The sequence below is a fragment of the Pipistrellus kuhlii genome, unplaced genomic scaffold, assembly GCF_014108245.1.
Source record: "Pipistrellus kuhlii isolate mPipKuh1 unplaced genomic scaffold, mPipKuh1.p scaffold_m20_p_24, whole genome shotgun sequence".
NCBI lineage: Eukaryota > Metazoa > Chordata > Mammalia > Chiroptera > Vespertilionidae > Pipistrellus > Pipistrellus kuhlii.
Genome location: NW_023425523.1, coordinates 1,384,725 through 1,412,096, shown reverse-complemented (window position 1 = coordinate 1,412,096; position 27,372 = coordinate 1,384,725). Strand labels below are relative to the sequence as shown.

General features: G+C 48.5%; 1 protein-coding gene across 2 annotated transcripts in view; it reads left to right on the top strand.

The window, feature by feature from the left end:
* The window catches only part of DPYD (dihydropyrimidine dehydrogenase), a 319,614-nt gene that overhangs the window by 50,280 nt on the left and 241,962 nt on the right, over positions 1 to 27,372 (top strand). The gene's annotated exons all lie outside the window — the stretch shown is intronic.

Below are 27,372 nucleotides of genomic sequence, written 5' to 3'. Positions count from 1 at the left end.
CGGCCTGTTTGCTCCCGCCAGTCCACGCTACCCCTCCGCCGGCTCACAGGCGGGCTGCCAGGCGGTTACCAGGCAAGCAGCAGGGGAAAGTAATTAAATTTAATAGAAGCTGCCCTCATTTTGAAGCCACTTCTATTTAAAACCACAGGGGGAGGTAATTAAATTTAATGGAAACAGTAGCTTCTACACAAAGATACATGGTACTTCTGCATAGATGATTATGATGTCACGAAAGGAGGAATAATCTATGGCTGGTTCGGAGAAATTACCGGCTGGAGCAAAGGAGCCTGTTTTATTGTTTAACGTCTTGTTGTTAAAAAAAAGAAGGAGGTGGGGAAGGGGGAGGGGGAGGAGGGGGAAGAGGAGGAAGGGGAGGAGGAAGAGGAGGGGGAGGAAGAAGAGGGGGAGGAGGAGGAAGAGGAGGAGGAGGGGAAGGAAGAGGAGGAGGAGGGGAAATAAAGGGAGCACACAATGGAGAGGTGTCTCCGTAGAACGCAGTCAGTCTGGGAGAGGTGCAGGCATGGAACACGCAGTGCGCTGAGCATCAGGTGAAAGACACTGTGCGGAGGCTCAGGCGGGACTTGTCTCCCTGGAGCTGCGTCCTCTCCCCCCAGCACGGCTGCACACGGACACGTCCTTTCTGTGACCGTCATGTGTGTAGACGAGGCGTGCACACCGGCCTCTGTCCGGCAGCCCCGCGGCCCCCGCAGTGTGTGATGCAGCGTGGACGGTGCGGGGAGACAGAGGCGAGCTGAGGCCAGGCCCTCAGGGAGCGGGCACCGGGCGGCGGACAGGGCGAGGGGACAGGAGCTCCCAGGAGCACCGGCGTCTCCGAGGAGAGGAGCCCGCGCCCCGGGAGAACCGCCCGAAGTGACAGTCCCTGCAGCGGCACCGGGACCCCTGCCTCTGGGCAGCACGCGTGCTCCGAAGCCAGGAGAGCTGAGCCGGCGAGAGAGACACCCGGCACCGGGTCCGAGGGGCCGGTGCCCATGCTCCGAGCCAGGGGGCATCGGGTCCCTCTGAGCTGCTGGGCCACAGACCCCGTTTACATGGCTCCCACACACTGCACACACACACACACACACACACACACACACACACGTTATTGGTAATGTTGAGAATCGCAAAACAGTTAAATAATTGAAGGACTAAAAACAGTGAATAGTGGCCCTGCAGTGGTTGAGCGTCACCCTAGGAGCCAGGAGGTCAGGGTTCGATTCCCGGTCAGGGCACAGGCCTGGGCGGTGGGCTCCATCCCCAGTGTCGGGGGCCATGAAGGAGGCAGCCGGTCCATGGTTCTCTCTCTCCCTCTCCCCTCCTCTCTGACATCAATGAAACATGAAAATAGATGAAATGAAGGCGGTGAACAGCGCGGTGTACGGGCCTGGCCCTGGGTGTTTGCGCTGAGCACCTGCAGCAGGCCTCCTCCCTCACCCTGAGGTCCTGTCCGCCGGGAGCGGTGCCAGGGGACAGGCCGGCCGGGGGGAGGAGGAGGAGGAGGAGGAGGAGGGGGAGGAGGAGGAGGAGGGAGGAAGGGGCGGGAATCCTCATTCTCCCACCGGGTGGGTGTGCACCCTGATCAGGAATTCAGCAGAGTCACGAGCACCCGCTATCTGCCGTCCTACAGGAAGGCCAAGGGCCCCGAGTGCCGTCCTCGGGGGCCTCAGCCCCCATAACGTGCAGGCGGAGCGCACGCTGCCGGGCCGCGCTGGCTCCCCCCGTCGGGCTCCGCGGAGCTGCACCTGCTGTTCATCTGGACACAGACGTGCAGGGTGGCGGCTCCCGCAGCGTCCTCAGCCCACAGCCCGTCCCGGTCACCTGTGCCCGCTGTCTGCCGCCCGCCGGCCCGCACCCCCCACGCTCAGAACACGAGGAGCAAAAGGCGGGTGAGAGCACAGCCTGCCCGGGAGGCGGAGTGAACGGCGATGCCGGACAGGGAGGCGAGGCGGGGCGGCTGCCGTCCCCGGAGGAGGACCCCCGGCCCTCGGCGTCCAGCGGAGGACGCGGCGAGGCGGCCGGACTCTCTCGCCGGAGCCCCGGGTGTCCTGGGCCTTCCCCGCTCCGGTGTGCGCTGCCAGCGTGGACCCTGCACGGCCCCGCGCAGCTGTACCCCAACCAGAAAGCCCGCACCTTCCAGGATGCGTGGGATTCCTCGGAAATGGTGGAGAGGCAGCGGTTTGCTGTTTGGAAAGAAGAGATGACCTCATAGTCTCACCGCGAGAAATACTAAAGGAAACTCATGCCCTAACCGGTGTTGCTCAGTGGGTAGAGCGTCGGCCTGCAGACTGAAAGGTCCCAGGTTCGATCCTGGTCAAGGGCATGTACCTTGGTTGTGGGCACATCCCCAGTAGGAGGTGTGCAGGAGGCAGTGGATCGATGTTTCTCTCTTATCGATGTTTCTAGCTCTATCTCTCTCCCTTCCTCTCTGTAAAAAATTCAATAGAATATATTTCTTAAAAAAAAAAATAAAGGAAATTCATGTCTGTGAAGCATCCCAAGTCCAATAGATGGTGGGAGGGACTGTCTTTGGAGGTTTGATGAGGAGAGAAATGATAAGCTCAAAAGTCGTTGAAGGAATCAATCACTAAGCTTTGGCTTTGTTGAACAACTTGATGTGGCACAGAACTAATAGACAACATCAGTATGTTGCATTGCATGTGCATGGCATGTTTGGAAAGATTACTCAGCGGGTCATTGGCAGAGGAGGTTGAAGTAAGCCTGGAAAGCATTCAGCTCTAAAAGCTAAACACAGCAGCCCTCATTTTTGGCCGTCGGTGCCACAGCAGTTCAGCGGGAGGAGAGGGAGACTGAGTGCCTTCGGGAAGGCCGGGGGCCCGGAAGTCGCTGCTGCCTGGAAGCCAAGATGGCACCAGTATGCACCAGGAGCCTAAGGCACCGCTGTCAGCAGTGACTGCACTTCCTGAGATACGTTATGCGGCAGGCTGTTCCTCACACTTCAGAACAGGATGGTGAGCAAACAGGGTAGAACCTAGTTGTCTGCTGTTAAAGGAAAGTATAAGGTCATGGACATGTTACATATGTACTATGCCGTCGTATGTAGATAGTAGGGCCCGATGCACAAAATTCGTACGAGAGCCTTGGCCCTGCCCCCACCCCCACCGCCGTGGCCGGGACCTCTGCCGCCCCTGCCTCGGCCCCTGCCCACTGCGGCTTTGGAGGGGAGGACGTCCGGTCTAATTAGCATATTACGCTTTTATTATTCTAGATGTGTGTATATATGTGTGTGTGATGGAAAGGGGTAGCATCATTCACTCTATCTGGCTATTTAAATGATCTCTAACATGATGCTTTTAGTGACATGAGAGTTCTCGTGTTAGGACGTTCAGTGGAAAACACCACGGGAAAAAATTTACATTAGAACGTGATGTCCACTAAACGTAAGAAAAGTAGAGAGAAAGGTAGGAATAAACCAGAGCACAGAGGGTGTGACATCTGGGTGATGTGCTTACAGGTACTTTTCTGTACCGGGGGCATTTGATGAATGATTAGAATGAAGTGAGAGATGGAAACAGCGGAAAGAAATGACATGAGCAGTAGGATAAGTGGTCAAGACCAGAGATGAGACTCCAACTGTGACTGCAGCTCAGCCTGTTTTTAATCTTACTGTTTGTTGGTGATATCGGCTTAAAAGGCCTTCTGTGGAGAACTGAGAGGTGTGGGGCGCGGCCACAGCGTCCGAACAGGCTGACGAGACTGACGAGAGGGCACAGTCCTCATGGCCACATGCAAGTCCCAGCCTGGAGGGCAGAGCCTCCCAGCACCGTGACAGCCCACAGCTGTGGTTCTGAGCTTGAACCTGTGGTCGGAACACCTGGCCCCCGTGCCTGAGCGACGTGGGCTGGATAGAGTTCAGGTGCATGTGGTTGAGTAGGATTGAAACCCACGAGAGTGTTGTCAACATGTTGACCACACCCTTCCTTTGCCTCGTGGCATCGGCTATAAGATAAAGACACGGCTGGTGGTCCGTGGCACTGTCGCTAGCACTCCATCAGAGAAGACAACGTCCCACCCAGACCAGCTTCATTCTCCTGTCTGTCTTTTCTCCATCCCTCTCCTCCCCCTCTCGGGGTCACTGAACCTGGCTGAGCTGGCGCGGCACATGAGGTGCCTGGGGCTGAGTGCGCCATGGCCGTGCCTGCTCGCCACAGGAGAGAAAGTGTGGTGATGGATGACATATTAATAAAGTGAAGATATGAAGTTTTAAAATGTTTGTATACGTTACTCTTATTTAATGAGCTATAGTGCTTATTTCAGTTTTATTTTTTAAATTAGATTTTTATTGGCTATTAGAGAGTGAGGAAAGGAGAGGGAGAGAGAAAGAGCATCGATGTGAGAGAAACATAGATCAGCTGCCTCCTGCACAACCCCGACTGGGGTCCAGCCTGCAACCTGGGCCTGTGCCCTGACCTGGCGACCTTTTAGTGCATGAGGCAATGCTCAACCCACTGAGGCTCCCCGGCCAGTGCCGCTTTCAGAGTGCACACGTGTCCGACATGATGGACTTGCCTGGGAAACCTCAGGGTCGTCTGAGAGTGCAGAGTGGCGCAGGAATGTGTCTTGTCTGAGCTCATGGTAGTTCCGCAGCTGTGTGGAAATACCGCACAGGATTTATGAAAACGAAGAGATCAGAAAAAAGATTTCTCAGGGCAGAAAAAGAATGCATCGTCTCCAGCTTAAATCTCTGACTACAGTATAATAACAGTGGATTTAGAGGTAAAATTCTCAACTTCTTTTCATCACACTTTCTCCTTATCTCTGCCAACTCAACCCTGTGGCTGTGCCAAAGCGATCTGATTTCCGCATGAAATTTGCACCCGTCTTAGCTCTCGTGACAGATTCTGCACATGGCGGGGGAGGGCGGGCTGCTTTTTAACATGGCACCTCCCTCTTTTCCGTCCCAGGGGCAAGTAGAGGGCCGTGCACAACAGAGCTACCACGTGGGAAGGTATTTGAACCAAATAACTTGAGAAAGAGGGAGTTTTCAAATTCTGAAACACAAAGGCCCGTAGAGAATATGGCTCATGAAGAAGAAATATAAACATGCGATGCAAAGCTTTTGGACAATAATAATACCCAAACACATAGGTTGGTTGGATGCATGGACAGCCCTCTCTGGGGAGAATATCTGCGACCTTTTTGGAGTGCAGACATTGCCGGTTAGGGGCTAGTGTGTTACGTGCAGAGCCACGCCCGCTCCGTGAGAGCCGTGGATTTAGGTGACGTGGATTTAGTGTAGCATCCTCTCCCCTGGGCTGGACTTTGTCACGTGTTAGGAATCCGGCCACCAGATGGCGATGTTGGGTCGCACAGTTCCTTTTCCGGGCTATTTTTTCCTGGTGTATGTAATAGTCGTTCCACCCGCACCATGAACGCCAAGTTAAAATTTAAAGTATATCTGTTTAAACTTGGACACCGTTTTAAGAGATGCAACACGTTCTAAAGAGGAACTCAGAAGTGTGCAGTCGCGTCCATATCCAGTGAGTTTCTGCACTTCAGACTCGCAGAGTGGGAGGCAGAAGGAATGTAGCTCCAACATTTCACTGAAAGCCTGAGGCCTCCACAGTGGTTCAGAGACGTCTGAAGAATGCGTTGTTTTAGTTCCCCTTCTAGATGCACGAATCTGAAGAGTGGCATCTTGAATCTCTCTCCTCTGCTGGCACACGGTGGTACTTGGCCTGGGTAGCTTCTGATCTAAGGCCTGTGTGACTCCTGGCGGCCCGATATTGCTTTAGCGCAGTGGTTCCCAACCTTCCTAATGCCTCAGCCCTGTCGAACAGCTCCTCCTGTTGTGGTGGCCCCCAACCGTAACATTGTTTTCGTTGCTGCTTCATAACTGTCATTTAGTTACTGTAATGAATCGTAATATAAATATCTGTGTTTTCCGATGGTCTTGGACGACCCTGCTGTAGAGCCTAAGACCATCGGAAAACACAGATATTTACGTTACGATTCATACAGTAGCAAAATGACAGTTATGAAGTAGCAACGAAAACAATGTTATGGTTGGGGGCCACGGCGTTAGGAAGGTTGAGAACCACTGCTGTAGAGCATGATGCTCAACTCCCCTCACAAACATGAGGATGCAGCTTAGAAGATACAGCGTGGCCATTGGGAACGTGATAATCTCAGCACAGTCTGTGCCGTGTATCTTACTTGAATATATAGGTGATGGCGTTAACTTTATGTAGTTTGTGTAATATGAGCATACATGTGCAGACACATTTTACACGTGTGTGCACACACACACACACACACTGACACAGCGATCTGGGTTACCTGTTTACCATATACGTAAGGGATGTTACTTTCCTTTTCCTCAGGGGAGAGTGAGAGCAAGATTTGACATTGAGTGTCCGATGGGCCAAAGAGAAATGAACGTTTTTACCATTGATGGGAGGCGGGGGATAAGTCTCAGATTAATTCTTAGCTAATGTTTAACAAAGTCAAATAGATGCTGGGCACTAGCATTCTGGGTTATGTATGAATTTAGGCAGCACCTGGCCTAGATGACTTTGGAACTGTGTTCATTTACAATCTTTTCCTCTACTGTGCACTTTGAACTTGAACTTGACTGTGAGAGTCACTGATTACATACTTATCAATTACAAGTTTTGTGCGACAACACGGGTGAAGTCAGGCATAGTCTAATTCCATTATATATCTATAAAATGCATAATTATATCCACTAATCTAAGCATTGGTTTATTCAATGAGGTGCCTACTATGTACCAGAAAAAAATCTTTGTTTGAAAACAGAAGAAAAAAATGAAATACGTAACTGCCGCTTTATGACCGCGTAATACATCGAGAATGACAAAACCAGAAAAGAAAACATGTACTGTTGGCATAGAGGGTGCTTGTACTTAAAACAGCGACATTGGCAGCGGCGGAAGTGGCATCGAGCCAAGGTAAACAAATGTATTTTCCCGTTAATGGCAGGAGCTGCGTGTGAGCGACGAGGAAGCAGGGGAGGCAGCTTTGCTCTTACTCCCAAAGCTAGTCTCGGCCCGCTCCAGAGCACGTGCCTCTGTCGATGCAGACTGTGAATGAGCAGCTAATAGCCAAAATTATTTAGGAGATAAAAATTGGTACTGTGAGGATTAGCTTTAATTTTAAGTATCCATAATTGAAGAGCCACATTATGGTTTTAATGTTATGTTAATCTTGTTAACAAGCTGTTGTGTATATACTATCATATTTTAATGTAGTTGCGGAGCTTAAGTAAATCATAAAGTAAATTGCTTTTGGAATCAGCCTTTTACAAGTGGAAAATTGGTGGTTTACATGTTTTGAATACGTATTTTGTAATTATAGTTGGCATTTTCTACAACTTAAGAAGAAGAATAGATGAGGTTTATAGATAATGCATTATTGTGTATCAGGACTTGGGCATTTTTTGTGTGTTGCGCGTCGTGATTTGGGCTTATTCCACGGATTCTGTCTGATAACAGGTGATTGTACTTCCTTCTGTAAGAGTTCTCTTCCAGGTGATGTACATGTGCAGTTTAGATATTTCCTATTGCTCGTGGATTAGCACGTTACCTGCGACAGCAGGTGGGTACACTTTCTAGCCCAGCATTTCTGTAGGTGACTGTGATGTAAACACATTTCCCCCATCGGGAGAGCTGGTTTTATTCTGGGAAGACGGTTGGTGAAGACAGTGAGGACATTAGATGGGCTTCCTCTGGGTGGGGGTTTCGGTCGGCACAGTCAGTGCTGTGATGGCCTGAAGCAGAAGCCAGCCAGCATTTTAGCTAAATGTCCGGCAGTGACTGTGTCAGCTTTCTGGGCTGGAAGGTCTTCGCTGCAATGGCTCAGTTGTGCTGACGTAATAATGCACCCTCTAGCCAGTGTCTCCCAAAGGGTGGTACGCGTACCCCCAGGGGCACGGGAAGAGTTTGGTGGGGGTACGCGTTGCACCAGAGTTTGGTGGGGATATGCACTGCACCGTGCTTAGCTGCGCCTAATTCTACGTTCTCATGAGTATGAGGGGTACTCAGCGTTACGAAAATTATAGAAGGGGTACACATATGCCAAAAGTTTGGGAAACACTGGAGTCTAGACAATACGTGAGGTGATCGCAGGGCAGTGTTAGTGAGGCTGTATCCTAATAAAGTTTTATTTAAATAAACAGGTGGCCAGCTGGGTTTGTCCTAGTGGGTCAAGAACATATTTGTCCTAAATCAAAATATGTTTCAAGAATTTTTTGGTACATATATTATGAGCGCGAGATTGTCTCTAATACATTGAAACTTAAAAATACAATAGGACTTTTCCAACTTTATTAGTAAACATTTACTGGGACATCATGTCTGCTAACTTCTGAGCTGCTCCTTGTCGTTGAATAAGCTACATTTCCTAGATCAATCACTCACTCCACTACACAGGCGTGATCAATCATGAAATCACCAGCTAATTGTGAAATCACCAATGTGCTGCCAACAGAAGCTATCAGCGTTTTTTGAGGAAACTATCTTATTTTTGTCAATTCTTACCCAGGGTATTTCTTCATTGATTTTTAGAGAGTAGGAGGCAGGAGCTGAGAGAGATACACTGATGCGAGAAAGACACATCAGTTGGTTGCCTCCCGCATGTACTGTGACCAGGGCCAGGGATGGAGCCTGCAACCGAGGTACGTATCCTTGACCAGAACTGAACCCTGAAACCTGTTAGTCCACAGTGGGAGGCTCTGTCCACTGAGCCGAGCCGCCCAGGGCTATCAGTTATTAAATGAACTAGAGGCCAGATTCGTGCACCATGGGGTCCCTCGGCCTGGCCTGTGGGATTGGGCCCAAACCGGCTCCCTGACATTCCTTGAGGAGTCCTGGTTTGCGAAAGGGTGCAGGCCAGGCCAAGGGCCCTCACCGTGCACCATAGAAGCCAGGGAGGGACGTGGGAAGTTGACCATCAGGGAGGGATCATAGGAGGGCTCCAGGGAGTGTCTAGCTTGTCTCGCTCAGTCCCAATTGGCTGGACCCCAGCAGCAAGCTAACCTACTGGTTACAGCGTCTGCTCCCTGGTGGTCAGTGCACGTCATAGTGAGTGGTTGAGAGGCCTTAGCATATAGTTAGCATATTACACTTTGACCTGTTGAACAGCTGACAGGATGACTGGACACCTAACATATTAGGCTTTTATTATACACTCATTAAGAGGAAGAGTCATGATACCCATTAAAGTCCCTACTGGATACCTGACATTGATTGGAAAATACTTACTGTGACGTGTTCTGTGGGCCATTATTTTAACTCCGCTGTAAAGTTTTATACCCATGAGACTATCTAAGAATTGCTTTCATTAAAAAAAAAAAAAAATGAAATTCAACCAATATTTATTTTATAAACCTTTGAATGATGAATACGTGTTTTTTCTCTGGTCCCCAAAAAGTTTTCTTAGGATTAACTGAGATACCACATGGGGTAGTCTGTGCTCTTCCTAAAAGTGCTCTTAATGGTCACAGCTCAATCTTCCTAATGCCTTCAAGGAGCCCACGGCATTTAGTCTAATCTGGCACATTTCCTAACTTTTAGTCCGCCAGAGCGCTCTCGTTTTAAGAGCCATTACTCTGGCTGGTAGATAAGAGGAAATAATAATAGTAATTTCATTTGGAGATCTTCCCTAACATCAGGTTTTAGTGGAAATGGGTGTTCGTCATTGGCCCACAGAGGTCATATTTGCAGTGGATATGTGGGCTATGTTTACAAACCAATTATCCTGCCAGTGTCTTCCGCTATCTTTCAGGAGAGTTTAGAGTAATTTTTTTTAAGATGGGGAAGAAAAATGATTCACAATAAGGTTAAATTACTTACTGGTATCATATTTGTCATCGTCATATTTTTCCTTCATATTTCATCTCTCCCTTCCCTCCCTTGGATGTTGTACCTAATTTCACATTCTGTAAGGGAACGCTGCTCGAGACATTTCCCACCCAGAGGAAAGAATTGGGCTGAAATTTAAAACAGTTTGGATGAAAAAGCTCTTTGGGGAATCAGATTATTTTTTAATTTTTTTTTTTAAATAGTGAAATAAGAAGATAGTTTTTTTTCACTGTTGAGGAAAAATTACTAGTTTTGACGCACAATTAAACTTAAATGATTGCACGTGAATAAACTGTTACATCATGTAAGAAGCACTGTGTAACCCAGCGGCTGCCACCCTTTCAGACCTCACGGGCCACCAGTGTCCGTGGACCACCGGCTGGCGACTGCTGGTGTAACCGGTTTGAGGCAGCTGCCCCGTTCATGGAAGGCTGGGCAGCACCCCTTGAATTGGGTCATTCCACTGAGAGGAGGGGGAGCTGTTATTGGGTATGAATACAAGATTTGTCTTGCAGTTTATTTTTATTCATGATTATTCTGCTCATCTGAAGTTTTTGGAGATTTTTTTTTCTTCAGTTTTTAAAGATCATGAGAAATATTTTTGTTCCACACATTTCTATAGATGATATAGTCATTGTAGAGAGAAATCGTGACTACACCAATAGTGATAAACACCATTTGCGACCCGCAAGGTCAGGAGCAAACTAACATTTTCCAGACGTGGGCGAATTATCTCATGCCTCTGATTATGTGTCCTTTTAGATATGACAAGCATATTGTAAATATGACTGTACGTGAAGATGATATATTTGAACAAATTGCCAGCTTGTTTACCGCCATGAATAAATCTCCTTATGCTGTCTTATAGTTTATACCCTCCTAAGTATGCAACATGATACATTCCCTGGAGTTGACTAAATCCAGGCTCTTGTGTTACTATGAAGAGGCTCAGTTTTTAAATTGCATATTAAGCCGAAACCGGTTTGCCTCAATGGATAAAGCATTGGCTTGGGGACTGAAGGGTCCCGGGTTCGATTCCGGTCAAGGGCATGTACCTTGGTTGTGGGCACATCCCCAGTAGGGGGTGTGCAAGAGGCAGCTGATAGATGACTCTCTCTCATCGATGTTTCTAACTCTCTATCTCTCTCCCTCTCTGTAAAAAGTCAATAAAATATATTAAAAAAATAAAAATAAATAATAAACAAATAAATAAAATGCACATTAGGAAAGAAAGTTGTTGTTTGAAACCATAAATCTGAAGCACACTCCTAACACACGCCTTCACTGTAGCGGATTCACCGCAGGTTCGTGTCCTGGAAGTGATTGCAGCTGCCGCGCTGTTCGCTGCAGACAACGGCAGGCGGCCCTTTCTCTGCTCCGGGCTGGTCCACTCTGCCCGGCGCTGGGCCTGCCGAGCAGGGAGGCCGGTGAGCGCCCGGGCCCTGCTTCCCAGCACCCGCCGTGGCCGCATTCTTGGGGCCGGAGGGGCTCCTTGGCAGGTGCTCAGATGGAAGCCAGCGACGCGCACACCATCCCCTGGGTCATTGGCGTGCACGTGTGCGCTCTAAGACATGAGAGCGGAGGTCACAAGAGCAGGAGCCGGGAGCAGTGGGTGACCTAAAAAGCTGGAAATGGTCCCCGGGGGCAATCGGGAAGGAAACAGGCACGGTGCCATGAGAAAGGGATGAATCTGCCAGGTTACAGCTTTTAAGATTTTAGTCTGTGCTTGGAGCTTTTCTGATTTCAACGCAATTCCTGAATATATCCTAAGAAGGCTTGTACAATAATTATCATCTTTAAATGAGTGACCTCCGTGTCCTTACCTGTGATGGGTAGCTCAGTGGTATTAGGCTTATGAGGACTATAGATAGGTGATGATCTCAGGGTCTCTTTCTGTAAACACTGAATTCTAACTGGCAGTTTGGAAATTCTAATTTGGGAAAAGTTGTACCTACTTGCGACATGGTTCTGTACTCTAGTACAGTGTTTCCCAACCTTCTCTCATGATGAGAATCACCTGGTGGAGTTGTTAAAACACAGATTCCTGAATCCCAACTAAGAAGTGCTAAACTAGAATTTTTGAGAACATATAGGTAAAATTGCATACCTAACTTAGTGCTCTGTATATAAAATCTGTCTTAGAGCACTAGTTAAGTATACAATTTTACCTATATGTTCCCAAAAATTCTAGTTTAGCACTTCTTAGTTGGGATTCAGGAATCTGTTTTAACAACTCCACCAGGTGATTCTCATCATGAGAGAAGGTTGGGAAACACTGCTCTAGTAGAATTTTAAAAATTTGTTAGTGGAGTGTAATAAAAAATACTGATCTAGCCCTCGCCGGTTTGACTCAGTGGATAGTGTGTTGGCCTGAAGGCCAAAGGGTCCCGGGTTCGATTCTGGTCAAGGGTGGTACATACCTTGGTTGTAGGCTCCTCCCAGGCCTGGGCCCTGGTCAGAGTGCCTGCAGGAGGCAATCAATGGTGGATATCGACACATTGATGTGTTTCTCTCACATGGATATTTCTCTCTGTCTCTCCCTCTCTCTTCTATGCTCCCTAAGAATCAGTGGAAAAATATCCTCTGGTGAGGATTAACAATAAATAAATAAATAAATAAATAATAAATAAAATACTGATCTAGGATACAACTCACTGAATTGCAATAATGAAGTTATATTTTATATGCAAGTCTCAAATCTCATCTGTGACATCTTAGAGGGTTTGATTAAGAAAGAGGCTTTTGTTGCTACGATTAAACTATTTGTCATTTAGGGTGATGTTTGTATTTGTGAACCCGTAGAATTTGTCCCTAAAAGGGTAATGCTAGGATAAGTGATGCAGTGTGAGATCACTGAAACACAGATGCACTGAACGTGTGTGGAAAAAGCCATTCCTAGACATGGTTCATTCCTTCCGATATTTACTGAGTTCTTCAATATGCAGAGTACAAGCAGGCACTGGAGAGACAATTAAGAGCAAATGTTCCTGAGTTTTACCCTCACAGTCTAATGGGAGCGGAGGTGGGCATTTATCAAATAAGCACACACGTGTACGTACAATTCCTTAGAACGGAGGTGACTCCACGGGAGGGGAATGTTGCCAATGCTGAGAAGAGGCATTGAGGAGTGATAGATGCTCGGACAAGGATGAGGTCCTTGCGCTGAGATCGGAAGGAAGGCTGGGAGGCTGGAGGCTGGAGGAGAGGAGGGCGATAGGCCAGTGACAGGCCATTGGGGTGCACAGATATTTGAACATACGAAGCGTGAAAGGAACCTCAGCCACCCCAGACCTCCATGTTCCCACTAATCTACCTGTAGTTCAAGAGAAGTTGGCTGAGCCCAAAATGTGGGCTGTCCTCAACTCCTTTGAGATCAGAGCACGTCCGAAAATATTGTTGATTCCCTTTAAAGATACATCCAGATTCAACACAATCCCCATCGATAGCTCAACAGGTTGTTTTGTGGATATCGACGCATTGATCCTAAAGTGTACATGGAGAGGGAAAGACCCAGAATCTCCCCTACGATATGGAAAGAGAAAAACACAGAGGATGGACTTTACCCACATTCTGTAAAGCATACTCCGTAACCAGGATGCTAGCGGAGGTGGTGGTGTTTGTGAAGGTGGTGGTGGTGGTGGTGGTGGTGGTGGTGATGGTGGTGTTGGTATTGGTGGAAGAGTGTTGTTTGTGGTGGGGTCGGTGGTGGTGGTGATGGTGAAGTTGTTGGTGGCAGTGGTGGTGGTGGAACTGGTATTGGTGATAGTGGAGTTGGAGTTGGTGGAGGTATGGCTATTGGTGGTAGAATGGGTGTTGGATGTGAAGGTATTATTGTAGCTGGTGGTAGAGGTGCTGTTTGTGGTGGAGTTGATGGTGGTGGAGGTGGTGTTGGTGGTAGTGGAGGTGTTGTTGGTAGTGTTGGTGAGGGAGGTGGTATTGGTGATAGTGGAGGTGGTGTTGGTAGTGATGAAGTTGGTGGTGGTGGTGGTGGTGGTGGTGGTGGTGGTAGTGATGTATTGTATATGAGAACTTTGTACTGTCCATTCAGTTTTGCTGTGACTCTGAAAACCTATAAAGGTGTTTAAATAAACACTTTTATTTAAATTGTGAAAATATTTGCATAAAATCACAACACATTCCTATTTGTATGCACTTGAATGGGTAGTACTAAGCTGACTGACAAAAGCCAGCTCTTGGTGTGGACATGGCACAACTACAAGCTGATTGTTGATGGAGCACTTCTAGATTTCACTGTTACCGACTCCAAAATCTTTTCCGTTACGGCCCTGAAATAAAGTCGGTAGGATTTTTATGTTTTGAAAGGTGATTTTTTCTCAGCATGTGGTGTATCCCGGGGATGTGTCCTGTGGACCTGACCAGAATGCTGTTCTGCCGCTGGTGGGAGAAGTGTCCTCTGCATGCAGTGACAGGCGGCTGACAGTCACTGGAGACCTTTAAGAGCCTGATGCTTTTTACTTAGGAAAGTGTGCACTGTTTCCGGGGTAGTCCTTACCATCTTTAATATGGTTCAGATTGGCCGGATTTCCTTTTGGGTTCTGACAGTTGGAAGTAACGCCCCAAACCAGCTTTGTTTCCTGTGCCTCCTGCGGCCCCGACCTTCCAGGGCCTCCCTTCGGCCCCGTCGCTGGGACTGGCTCTAATGTTCTGTAAGCTCATTCACCTCTGTGAGCCTGACTTTTCAAAACAGATTTTTCCAATTTATATTTCACTTACGAGAAGTAGAGCTAGGTCATTGCTTATCCATCATCAAAAAAGTAATGATCTTCCCCTCCCTCCGCCTCCAAAACCCAGCTGGTATATGTTCTGGTTGCCACACAATGACGTGGAATTATTCACTACTTTTATAGGAGTTAGTTACTAATTGGTCAAGTTGAACAGGGGCAATTAAGGGTAGCTTGGTCCTAACTCAGTTCAGTGTTCAGACGGGTAGGTTTGCCAATCCTGAGAGACAGAGCTAAATTAGTTTTAATTGCGCCTTCTATGTGACCACTTAGGCGCTTCCTTTCCGAAGTGCCTGTTTTCACAAGCAGAATGTGCAGCCTGTTATCTTCTCGTTTCTCTAATTCCCTCTGCTCTCCTCGGAGAGGCTCGGTGGCTGAGCGTGCCACACTCGGGTGAACAGAATCAAATGATTCCGACGTGGGTGTCGGAGATAAATATCAATGAGATGCTGTAGGGATAGATAATGTCAAGGAGACGTTGTAGGCTGTGTCTAATTAAGGTTTTATGAAATAAGTGCGTTTCTTGTTCTTAATGAATCTGTAGCGTGTTAAAACCAGGGCAGCCTGACCAGTGGTTTTTGGGACAGAGTTTGAGCACATTGGACCCTGGGATGAAATTCACACGATTATGTTGGGCTCCTTTCTATGTCTTGTTTCTGTTATGTTCCTGGAGAAATTGGGTAGGAGTTTTGTGTGCCATCCAATCTTTTGGCATCCTTAGCACACGCTGATAATGCTTAAAGACAAGGTGTAATTTACATAAAACTCCACATTAGATGTTACATCTCATTATATATGTTCTCTCTTTTTCCTTCAAAATTGTCTGCTTTCAACGACTACTAGGGTTTTGAAAAATAACTTTCCACACACTAACAACTTTGCTTTTCCCTAAACTGAATGTGATCAGGCTCTTCATCGCTCACTAGAAATGAAATTGCATTGCTATTAAGCACAATTGTTCATAAAGCGACTCCTGCTTAAAAACCGTTTAAATGAATTCTTCTTACTTCACTGACAAAATAAATTCATTAAAAGTTATTCTTACTTTAAAGATGGGCCGTAGCATGTAGAAGCCAGAGAGAGTGGGGGGTGGGGAGGGAGGGGAGGGCGCGAGAGAAGCATTTCCTGAGGATTCCTTTTAATCGTCAGTGAAGGTGTTAACACTTTAGTAAACGTTCTTCCTTTGGGCGGAACTAACCCTGGGACACGTGATAACATATAAGCATCATGGAGCATCCCCCTACATGACGGGCCCCAGACATAGCCTGCAAGGCCACATTGCATTCAAGGAGACTTTGCTTTTCGGCTCTGTTTGACTCTCATCAGTAGAGGGAAAAACAATAACTTTGTAATCTTTGAATAGTAAGACACAGGCTGTTGACTTTTCCTTTTTAATTCAGAGAAGACCCATTTGTCAGGACACTCCTCAGTGCTCCACGTCTGCGGGGCCCCAGACACCAGTCAGTCGCTGGAAGCCAATGAGTGCCCACATTTCCACGGTCAAAAGCCAGACGCAGTCATGTCCTCAGGAAGGATGGCTGGCGTCATAGCGCTTCGGAATCACCTTTTCGATGGGAGTCCTTCATGTACTTTTGCCATCCTGTTTTATTTTATTTTATTTTTAAAATATATTTTATTGATTTTTTTACAGAGAGGAAGGGAGACGGATAGAGAGTTAGAAACATCAATGAGAGAGAAACATCGATCATCTGCCTCCTGCACACCTCCTACTGGGAATGTGCCCACAACCAAGATACATGCCCTTGGCCAGAATCGAACCTGGGACCCTTGAGTCCGCAGGCCAATGCTCTATCCACTGAGCCACACCGGTCAGGGCCTTTTGCCATCCTGTTTTGATCCTGAATATGAAATGATAACTCAGAAACTCTTACATTGTCTGTACAGGGAGATCAGGGAACACAGCGAGACTGCGATAGGAACTCGGTGATAGATTATAAAGCAGAGCACTTCCTGGAGGGCAGTCCAATTACTAAATAGTAAAGCAGGAACACAGCACAATGGAGTGCGCTTCCTCTATCTGTTTCAGGGAGTTTAGCACAGCAGGGGGGCCGTGTTCCTATGGCTGGCGCCTCAGACCTGCAGTTCGGGGTGTAATTGCAAATGGAAGTTGTGCGGAAGACATCATATCTGAGCTAATAACCTGAGCCCCAGAAATGAGATAATTATGCAGCATTTAATAAATTTAATTTGCTTTTATTGTGATCATTTCATACCTTTGGTTTGAGGAAACAGTGTGTTTGTTTGAAAAGATTAATGAACTTGGATATTGAAGACATGTTGGATACTGAGAGCCAAACTTCTAGTCATTTAATGCTGTTTTTTTATTTTTATTCTTTTGCCTCTGAATCAGGGTCTTGCAGAGGTCTATTTATTCCTTGACAATTCTGTTTAGTTTTTTGAGAAAAAAAAATGTGACTAGTTGTATAAATTTAACAAGCACCACCGTGACCAAAAAATGTCAGTTTCAAGAGAATGTTTGGAAAAAAAAAAAACCTGAAGTAATTTCAGAGCCACACCTTGGACTGTGGCATGAAAGGAAAAATATGTTCATTATATGGATTTGTAGAAATTTAAAACATTTATATAAATGGCAAGAGGTCCTGCTTGGCCAGTGTGGCACAGTGGTTGAGCATCAGCCTATGAGCCAGGAGGTCACGGTTCCATTCCTGGTCAGGGCACATGCCCGGGTTGCCCCAGTAGGGGGCGTGCAGGAGGCTGCCTGACAATGATTTTTTCTCACCATTTGTGTTTCTCTCTCCCCCTCTCCTTTCCTTTCTCTGAAATCAATATATACATTTTTAAATTAAACCATATATATATGGTTTAAAATGGCAAGAGGTCTAGGTTTCAGCCAAAACAGGAAGCGTAAGTAGCAAAGTGTATACATCTCTGCTAAGAGAGCGGAGGCCAAAGTCAGGGTCCCCGACAGTAAGTCATGGAAGCGCGGAGCCGGGGACTCGGCCACACAAGCCCCTGAGGGCCGTGCCGGGCGCCCACAGGACAGTGGCGCTTGGAGTGGGAGGACTGGCAGGGCCCGGGGTTCCTCGCCCTTTCTCACGCGGGCTCCTCCTGGGACAGGCGCGGCCCGCCCTGCGTGCTGACTGGCTCAGTGGCCCTTCGCAGCAGGTGCCTGTGCCGTCTGCGAGGATGAGGCCAGCAGCTCTTCGTCCCGCCCTCTGACGTCCTGGCCGTTCCTACTCAGGCGGGGGAAAGTCCGGCCTTAGTTAAGGCTTCTGTTCACATGTTCATCATTAAAAAGGCTTCACAACCTCCGAGAATTCACTGGGAACCAACTGTCAGACGGTGCTGGACGCAGCACCAAACCCTCCGGGAGGCGCTCCACCACCCACGCGCCCGCTGCACGTCCGCCCGCCTTCCGCGCCCTCTGCCCCGCAGCCCATCCGCATCGCACCCCTGCAAGGGACAGGCTCCGTGCACATATCGGTGCATGTTAGTCGGTTTACTTTTCTAATATGTTTTTACATTGATTTCAGAGAGGAAGGGAGAGGGAGAGCTAGAAACATCAGTGATGAGAGAGAATCGTGGATCAGCGGCCTCCTGCCCGCCCCCCACGGGGATCGAACCCTGACCTTCTAGTTTAGGGGTGTCGAACTCAATCAGAGAAGGGGCCAAAATCTAAAATCCAGCCTAAATCGCGGGCCGAATGGTTTACTGAACAGTCCTAAACTGTCATTGTGATGGAAACGCAGCGGAGTGCAGTGATGACAGCGCGGTGCGGGCCACATTGCAAGGCCTGGCGGGACGGATTTGGCCCGCGGGCCTTGTGTTTGACACATGTGTTCTAGGTCATTGCTCAACCACTGAGCCACGCTGGCTGGGCTTATCGATTTTCTTTATTATTATTTATATCCTGCTTTTTTATTGCATCTATGGGGTTCTAAGGCCACCTACGACCTGTTGGCCATGAGAAGGAGTGAATTTTACTTTCACAATGATAAGAGGAGACGACTACCCTGGATCCTTTTTTATAGATAGAAAATGGAGGCTCAAAAGGTTCCAGAATTTGCAGGAGGGAACTCTCCTCCCTGTTCTTTCCCCCTCTGTGCCGCCATCTACTCCCGGAACATCGTAATGACCCGGCAGAGGGCTCGCACACGAGTGGGCGGCATGGGGTGGCACTATGAACACATGTTGAGGACTTGGGAAGCGTTTAAGAAATTGTAACAAGGACCTAAATGTTGGTTGTGATCTTGCTGTGTTTTAAGACTGTGCTGCAGCTTTGCATGGATGACTTTGTTTCTTCACCATAACAGCCCCGTGGGAGAGTCCGGTGGGTCGGGAACTTGCTTATGGTCATAGACCGAGCAAGTGGAAAACTCACAGCAACAACCTGCCGCTGTTTCTGTGATGGTCACGGGAATGCCGCAAACCATGGCTGTCAGCCCCGTTTGGGGTCAGCCTGTGCGGTTAGTATGAAAACTAACACAAGCCCTAGCTGGTTCAGCTCCCTGAATAGAACATCCGCCTGTGGGCTGGATCGTCCCAAGTTCAATTCCCGCTCAGGGCACACGCCCGGGTTGCGGGCTCAATCCCTAATAGGGGGGGGGGGGGGGGTGCAGGAGGCAGCTAATCCATGATTCTCTCTCATCATTGATGTTCCTATCTCCTTCTCCCTTGCTCTCTAAAATCAATAAAAATATATATTTTAAAAATACTAAAATTAAATAACCCTTGATCTTTCCCAAAACTGCAGAGAGAATATTCGGAAATCTAAATCGGGGGAATGATTCTGGGGGCGGATGCTGAGCAGAGCACTGTGCAAGTAGGTCCCCACGATGTCCTTCCTGGGCGTTTGGCCAAATTATGATTTGGAGAATATTTATTCATGTATTTAACAAATATTGAAAATCTATGTGCCAGGCACTTGGGGGGAAAGGAGGGAGGGGGTTGATGGGTGGGAGCCAACGAAGATCAATAAGTTCCCGTCTGTGACTTAATGTTTGTTCTCAGCTTGTCAGGATCTAACAGCCCCGAAAGTCATGTGCTCCAGTTGATGGGACACTCTGATACCCGAGTCCATGACGCTCTGGTCACGGTGTTGGAGGATAACGTATCTCACAGGCGTGTTGTGAATCCAGAGATGCGGTGATGGCTCCGGGTCTGGTTTGATCGCGCAAAAGTAAAAGTAGATTTAAAAAAACACACAAAACTTCCTGAATTCTGAAGGATTCACATTATCTATCTGAAAAATGACAAGGCAGAGCTAGTGTGACGATGCTTGTCTTAGCACAGACACAGATGTGAAGCCAAACTAAAGGCCGGCCCCTCTCATTCTGGGAGGGTGAGCTTTCTGGCTGGAATGGGGAACCCTGGGGAGGAGGGTGAGCTTTCTGGCTGGAATAGGGAACCCTGGGGAGGAGGGTGATTCTTCTGGCTGGAATGGGGAACCCTGGGGAGGAGGGTGAGCTTTCTGGCTGGAATGGGGAACACTGGGGAGGAGGGTGATTCTTCTGGCTGGAATGGGGAACCCTGGGGAGGAGGGTGATTCTTCTGGCTGGAATGGGGAACCCTGGGGAGGAGGGTGATTCTTCTGGCTGGAATGGGGAACACTGGGGAAGAGGGTGAGCTTTTTGGCTGGAATGGGGAACACTGGTGAGGAAGGGGAGGCTGGCTGAGCGGGTCTCGGCCTCAGGGTATTCAGCCCTCTGAAGCTTGGGGAGTTTGGGGTGCAGCTACAGGGTCTGGACAGGTCCAAGCCTCAGACTATGAGAGGACACAGTCCTCATGGCCACGTGCAAGTCCCAGCCTGGAGGGCAGAGCCTCCCAGCACAGTGACAGCCAATAGCTGTGGTTCTGAGCTTGAACCTGTGGTCTGACCACGTGGCTCCCGTGCCTGAGCGACGTGGGCTGGATAGAGTTCAGGTGCACGTGGTTGAGTAGGATCGAAACCCAGGAGGATGTTGTAAACATGTTGACCACACCCTTCCTTTGCCTCGTGGCATCAGCTATAAAGTAAAGACACGGCTGGTCGTCCGTGCGCTGTCCCTCTATCAGAGAGGACAGCGTCCCACCCAGACCCAGCTTCATTCTCTTGTCTGTCTTTTATCAATCCTTTTACCTGCCCCCCTCAGGGTCACCCTTGGCTGTGCTGGTGTGGCACAGTGGGGCATGGCATTTTTATTTATTTTAATATATTTTTATTGATTGCAGAGAAGAAGGGAGAGAAAGAAATATCAATGTTGAGAGAGAATCATGGATCGGCTGCCTCCTGCATGCCTCCTACTGGGGATCCAGCTCATAACCTGGGCCTGTACCCTGACCAGGAATTGAACCCTACAGTCTGCAGGCAGACTCTCTACCCACTGAGCCAAATTGGCGAGGGCAGGACTTCTTATGATATCATCTTAAAATGAACACCTCTAATTCAGGACTTCTTTTTTATACAATGTTTTTGTTGATTTGAGAGGGAGAAGAAGAGAGGGAAAGAGAGAGACACGGCAATGATGAGAGAGAATTGTTGATTGGCTGCCTCCTGCACTCCCCCTACTGGGGATCCAGCCCACAACCTGGACATGGGCCCTGACCAGGAATCGAACCAGGCACCTTTTGGTGCACAGACTGATGCCCAGTCAACTGGGCCACCTCTGCTAGGCCAGGACTTCTTACGATACCGTTTAGCTATGCCCTGCATTTGCTCTGCGTGCTCTTTCCCATACTACATGCCAAGAGAGCCGAAATGCAAGCTGTTACCCTCCTGGCCACATGTTCAGTGTCTCCTCCTGCCCCTTTGAAGGCAGTCGGCTGCACATGTCTCAGATCTGCATTCTCCAGCGAACTTCCTTAAGCAACGTTGTTTTAGCACTGCTTCTGGTATCTTGATTTAGACCTACAGGTTGCCTTGGCATCAGCCGCATGGCCAATTTTCATGGCACAGGTTTGCGTGGGCATATACACATGTGTATGGCTCCTGAGAGCATAGTAATCATGTCAGGGCAGGGGAGAGGAGAAAGGAGCAAGAGGAATGCATTACATTTTTATCTTCCCCCTTGCACTTTTTTAGAGCTAAGAAGGCTCTGCTGCTAAATGTGACCTGGCCATTTGGTCATTCGTTGTGTTTATTGGAGCTTCTGCCGCCAACAGATAGTGGACACGGGATGCAGAGAACCGTGTGGTCAGCCCTGCGGCTCCTCCCGGGCGATGGTTATGCTCTCTGTATTTTTAAAAATACATATTTCCCCTCTTTTAGAGAGGAAGGGGGAGAGAGATAGAAACATCAATGATGAGAGAATCATGGATTGGCTGCTCCCTGCAAGCCCCCCACTGGGGATGGAGCCCGTAACCTGGGCCTGTGCCCTAACCAGGAATCGAACCATGACCTCCTGGTTCCTAGGTCGACGCTCATCCACTGAGCCCCGCTGGGCTGGCTGCTCTGTGCATGTAGATAGAAGCTTTCGCCTGTATAATCAGCTTGCTGCTGACCACGTTACTGCCAAACATCCCTTCTCTATGGTAGCATCATGCTGTTACCAAGGAATCAGCGTATGGCCAGCGTGTACAGTATTCCCTCAGATTCACTTCAGTTATGGGGTAGAGGGGGTAGCGGTGATGTGGATTCCCATGGTTCCCATGGGGTGAGAGTGTAATGTCACTTCCGTGGTAACGAGGCACGTGACACACAACACCACTTCTGTTCTCTCTCTCTCCCCTCGCCCTGAAATGTTTTCCTCCTCCATCCGCTCAGAATCTCCCTGGCACCTGCTCTCCAGGAGCAAGCTAGACTCATTTTTGTATTGGCATTAAGAGTTACAATAAGTTGGGACAAAAACATATTTAAGTCGTGACCACAATTAGGATTACATACATCAGAAATACGTAAGGACTGAAAATATAGATATTGCTAGTGTAATTGAGAGGATTTTAGCGATTCACAATTCATGTGGAATGAGCAATTGCAAGCTTATTCTCATCAACATTAAATCTTTATGCTGTGTAGAGGGACCCATTTAATGTGATTGAAAACACCGAAGAAAAGCAGATGGTGCCGGGTTAGCTGTGTGATTCGACACAAGCAAAGCCAGTTCCTTCAGCCTCAGTACTTCCACCTGTGAAGTGGGGATGTTGATGTTCTCTGCCTAGCAGAATGGACAGGGAGATGAAGAGGGATGCTTGAGGAAGGAAATTTTAAATGGCACAGCTCATAAGAGTTGTAAGGTGTTGGCGTCTTTAATGAGGGAATCTCTTAATAAAATACTGTTGTGGTTAGTAGGTGAAAACTTATAGAAGCACTTGAAAATATTAATAGTATCACAAGAAGGATCGTTTTTATTAAAATGAGAGATAGCATTTTCTTATATTTGGGGTACAACAAAATGAGACGTGTAATCACTGTAATATCACAGTAATTCTTAATAATGAATTTCCTCAGAGGGTGAGTTTTATACTCTCTTTATTGAACATGTACTGGTTTATATGTTATATGAAAGTTAAGCACTGAAACATAAAGGTATGTATATTATGCTCATTATTTAAAAAAAACAAAAAACTATAGTGATGGATGTATGTCAAAAACTTAAATTGTTAAGATAAAGGTAAAAATATAAAAATAAAAGTCAAATTTATGTAGGACTATTTGCCCTGATTCTTTGCTGTAATTAGGCTATGGTCTTTATTTTTTACTAGAGGCTGGGTGCATGGATTCGTGCACTAGTGGGGTCCCTCAGCCTGGCCTTCACCCTCTTATAATCTGGGGCCCTAGGGGGCATGTTGGACTGCCTGTTTCAGCCTGATCCCCGAACATCAGGCCAGGCGACCCCACCAGTGCACAAATCCATGCACTGGCCCTCTGGCATGCATATAAAATCTTTGGTTAATGTCTTCCCGCCCTCTCCCTTCCCTCTGAGATTCATCAGTCTATTTCATGTTTCCATGCCTGTGCTTTGAGCGTCTGCCCCCTGGTGGTCAGTGTGTTTCATAGCTATCAGTCAAACAGTCGAATGATTGGCCAGTCACTTAGGCTTTTTTATATATATATATATATATATATATATATATATATATATATATATATATATATATTGTTGTTTTTTTAAAAAAATATATATATATTTTATATATCCTATTAGGGCCCACATATGACTTACAGTTAACATTTCCTACTAAATGTTCAATAGTTGATTGCATATCTATTTAGTATTGCAGTCCTATAAGTTTCCCACCCCTAGCAGTTAGAACCCTGATGCCCAGTGGAATAAAGTAACTGGATGACACCTCTGTGGCATGAATGAATGAATGAATGAATGACAGTGAACGTGTAATAAGCTACCTCCCTTTGATGAATATCCTTTGAGAGAGGATAGATGACAAATAGAAGCATTTTCTCCCCTGTAATTTTACACTACCCATTAAAAATATATATATTGATTGATTTCAGGGATGAAGGGAGAGGGAAAGAGAAATATCAATGATGAGAGAGAATCATGGATTGGCTGCCTCCTGCACGCCCCTCACTGGGCATGTGCCCTGCCCCGGAATTGAACCGCGACCTCCTGGCTCATGGGTTAACGCTCCACCGCTGAGCCACGCTGGCTGGGCTCTGCTCCCCATTTCGAAGTTACCCAACACGGGTAACTCACCAGGGAAGCCCCGCGCTAATGGAGCTTTCTGCTCCCTCTCAGTGTTTTAATGGCCCTGGAGGGCGGGAGGCGACAGCTGGGGGGCCAGCTTCACGCTCGGAACAGCGGAGAGCTCTGAGCAGGCCCCGTGCTTTGTTCCCTCGGGAGACGGAGGAGGCGATGCGGTGGCCAGATTGGCGTCAGGGCCGTGTCTGTGATTAAGCTCTTCTGCCGCCCGGGTCCTTTCGCTGGCTAATGGGCGCGCAGCAAACCGTGCTAATTGTGCGTCTTCGCTCCGTCCGGTCCTGTGACTGTTCAGCGGAGGCGAGCAGCGCAAGGCTCTCTCTGGCTTAGAGCTGTGAAGGAGCATGGATCTGTTCTCTCTTTTTCGTACATTTATAACTTTCTAAATAACGTTTCAAAATCATCATCTGAGACCCAAAATCGGACCAACGCCGTGCCTCCTAGAGCAATTGAGAACTGAGATCTTGCGAACCCCCCATCCCTGCCTTTTCCCCCAGTACTAACTCCTGGTCCACACTCCCATGTCCTTGTCTCTCCTCACAACTTAAAAGAGAAATCTAACAAAATATTAGTGTTGCTGAGTATTTTTAGAATATATTTTGATCGATTTCAGAGGAGAAGGGAGAGGGAGAGAGAGATAGAAACATCAATGATGAGAGGGAATCATTGATCAACTGCCTCCTACACACCCCCTACTGGGGACCGAGCCTGCACCCCGGGCGTGTACCCTTGTCCAGAATCGAACCTGGGACCCTTCAGTGCCTCTTGAGAAACTGGACACGACTGAGCTATTACATTCAGTATTTTGTGTACCGTGTGCATTCAGCTCTTACTTAGATGTACTTGGGATGAACCAACTGCCTCTGGCCTAACTGATGTGTAGACATTAGCAAAGGAGCTGTAAGCTCAGTAGAGTAACGTATCTATTTATAAAATATATTACAGTAATTTATTGTTCGATTGCAGCTTATTCTAAATCCTAGGAGGACATATTACCACGTGATAATTGCAGATCACCTTTCATGGTGCCTATAAATGTGATTAATTTACGCATTGATTTTCCCACCCCCTGATTGAATGCTCTGAACTCTGCAGAACGTCCTCGGAAGTCATCCCCCTTTTCCCAGAGGAGTGCCCTCACCTGCGGGCGGCCGCTGGAGAATTCTTAGTGAGGAGGAGCTGTCAGGAGAGAAGCGGATCTGCAGAGAGAGAGATGTAGGCAGGCCGTTTCTGTGAAGCACACGTGAGAGACAGAGGGCACAGACAAAGCACACTCGGGCCCACGTGCAGACGCTGTGCTCCCTTGGAAATGCATGGATTCCGCAGGAAATCCCTCTCTCCCTGCCGATCCCCGTGGGCGTCCAACCGTCCCTTTCAGGATCTTCCAGAAAGAACCCGCAGAGAGAAAACGCTAAAGCACCCCTCTGCTTATGCAACCGAGTTTCCCCTCCACCCGCGACTCTTTCCCTTTCCTTTTCTTTTTAGCTGAATTTGTTGGGTGGCATTGGTGAAGAGCCACACAGGTTTCAGGGTTCAGTCCTGCAAACGCCATCTGCATGATGCATTGTGTTCCCCACCCCAGGCCAGGTCTCCTTCCCTCCCCATCCATCTCCCCTTGCCCTCCGCTCCCTCTCCGCCCCGTCCCTCTGGCCATCACCAGGCTGCTGTCTGTCTGCGGGCTCTCAGCACTTCACTGGTCCCCGGAAGTCATCAGAGCGGCACAGGCTCCGGGGCGGGCACAGGTGCCCAGTCTCCGCGGGGGCAGCGGCGAGAGGCGGGAGCACTGCTGTCCCCTCTGAAGACAGCGCCTCAGGAATAAGCCACGGGCGCCTGTTCCTTCCCGTCCCCCCTCGGTGGCAGGGCGGTCCCGGGGGAGGGCTCATCGCCGCCCGGTCTCAGCTGTGCCGCGGGGCGCCCTCGGCAGGTGTGCGGTGGCATGGAACCCGGCTGTATCCCGGCACTGACACACACCTTCTACTGGCGGAAGAGGACACTTGGAGGAGATTGACTCTATTATTTTCATCCTCCCCCCAGCATATTTCTCTCTTTATTTGAGAGAGAGAGAGAGGATGGAAGAGAGAGAGAAAGAGAGAAACATGGGTGTGAGAGAGAAACAGCTATCAGTTACCTCCCAGATGCACCCAGACCTGGGATCGAACCAGAAACCTAGGTCCGTGCCCTGACCGGACTCGAACCCACAACCTTTTGGTATTACAGGGCTTACCTCTATTTTGGAAAGCATCCTCATTCCCGTCGCTTTACCCAACTGAACTTCTCAGTTCAGGATTTCCCCTAAGGCTTCAGCTTTTTATTTTTTAAGAAAATATTGATTGTTTGAGAGTATTACAGATGCCCCTTTCCCCCCACTGACCCAGCCCGGACTTCGCGGCCCTGCTGTCTGTCCCGGTGACGCACAGAGGCAGCAGTCACTGCCCGACCTCCCTCCCGCTCCGCCCCGCCTCCGAGCCCCGCAGCCTCAGAACGGAGGACTCACAAACATTGTTTTCTTCCGTGGAGGACCTCATAAACATGGCAGATGGCTTCTTATTTTTGCATCTCAGACTTGGCGTCTGCCAGGAACCCTTCTCTAAGGGTCTGCTGCTTCTCCGCCTCAGGCTGAGCTGAATCTGCCAACAGCCCTCCTCCCGCTGGCAGGGACCCCGGCCGTGGACACCGCTGTTCCGGCGGAACCAGGAACAGGTGGACATCAGGCCAGCGGCTGCCCTACGGCACCCCGACCTGCCCTTCTCCCCAGCGCGGCTGTCACGGCCTCTTCCTCTGTTTGGGGTGCGAGTCTCGTCACCCCATCTCATGGAGACCCCAGGCCGCGGTGGCTGATCGCAGTGATGAGTTCCAGTGTATTCCCCCGGAGTCCTCCCGGAGCCTGCGGCCTGGGAGGGGGGTGCTCCTGCCTCCCTGAGCTTAGGGGCTATCTGTGTGCGTGCCCATCCTGACCATTCTCGTAGTCTTTTCTGCAGTCGAACAGAATGTTCCATTTGTCTCATTACTCTGGTAGGGAGACTAGAAGGCAGCACACAGATTTTAGCATCTTAGCTCTCAGCATCCAGCGACAGGTGTGCTCCCCCCCACCCCCACCCCCAAGCCAGGGCGATAAACACAGCATAGGAAGCTCTGATGGTGTCGTTGGGAACGGCCATGCAAAAAAGAAAGGTT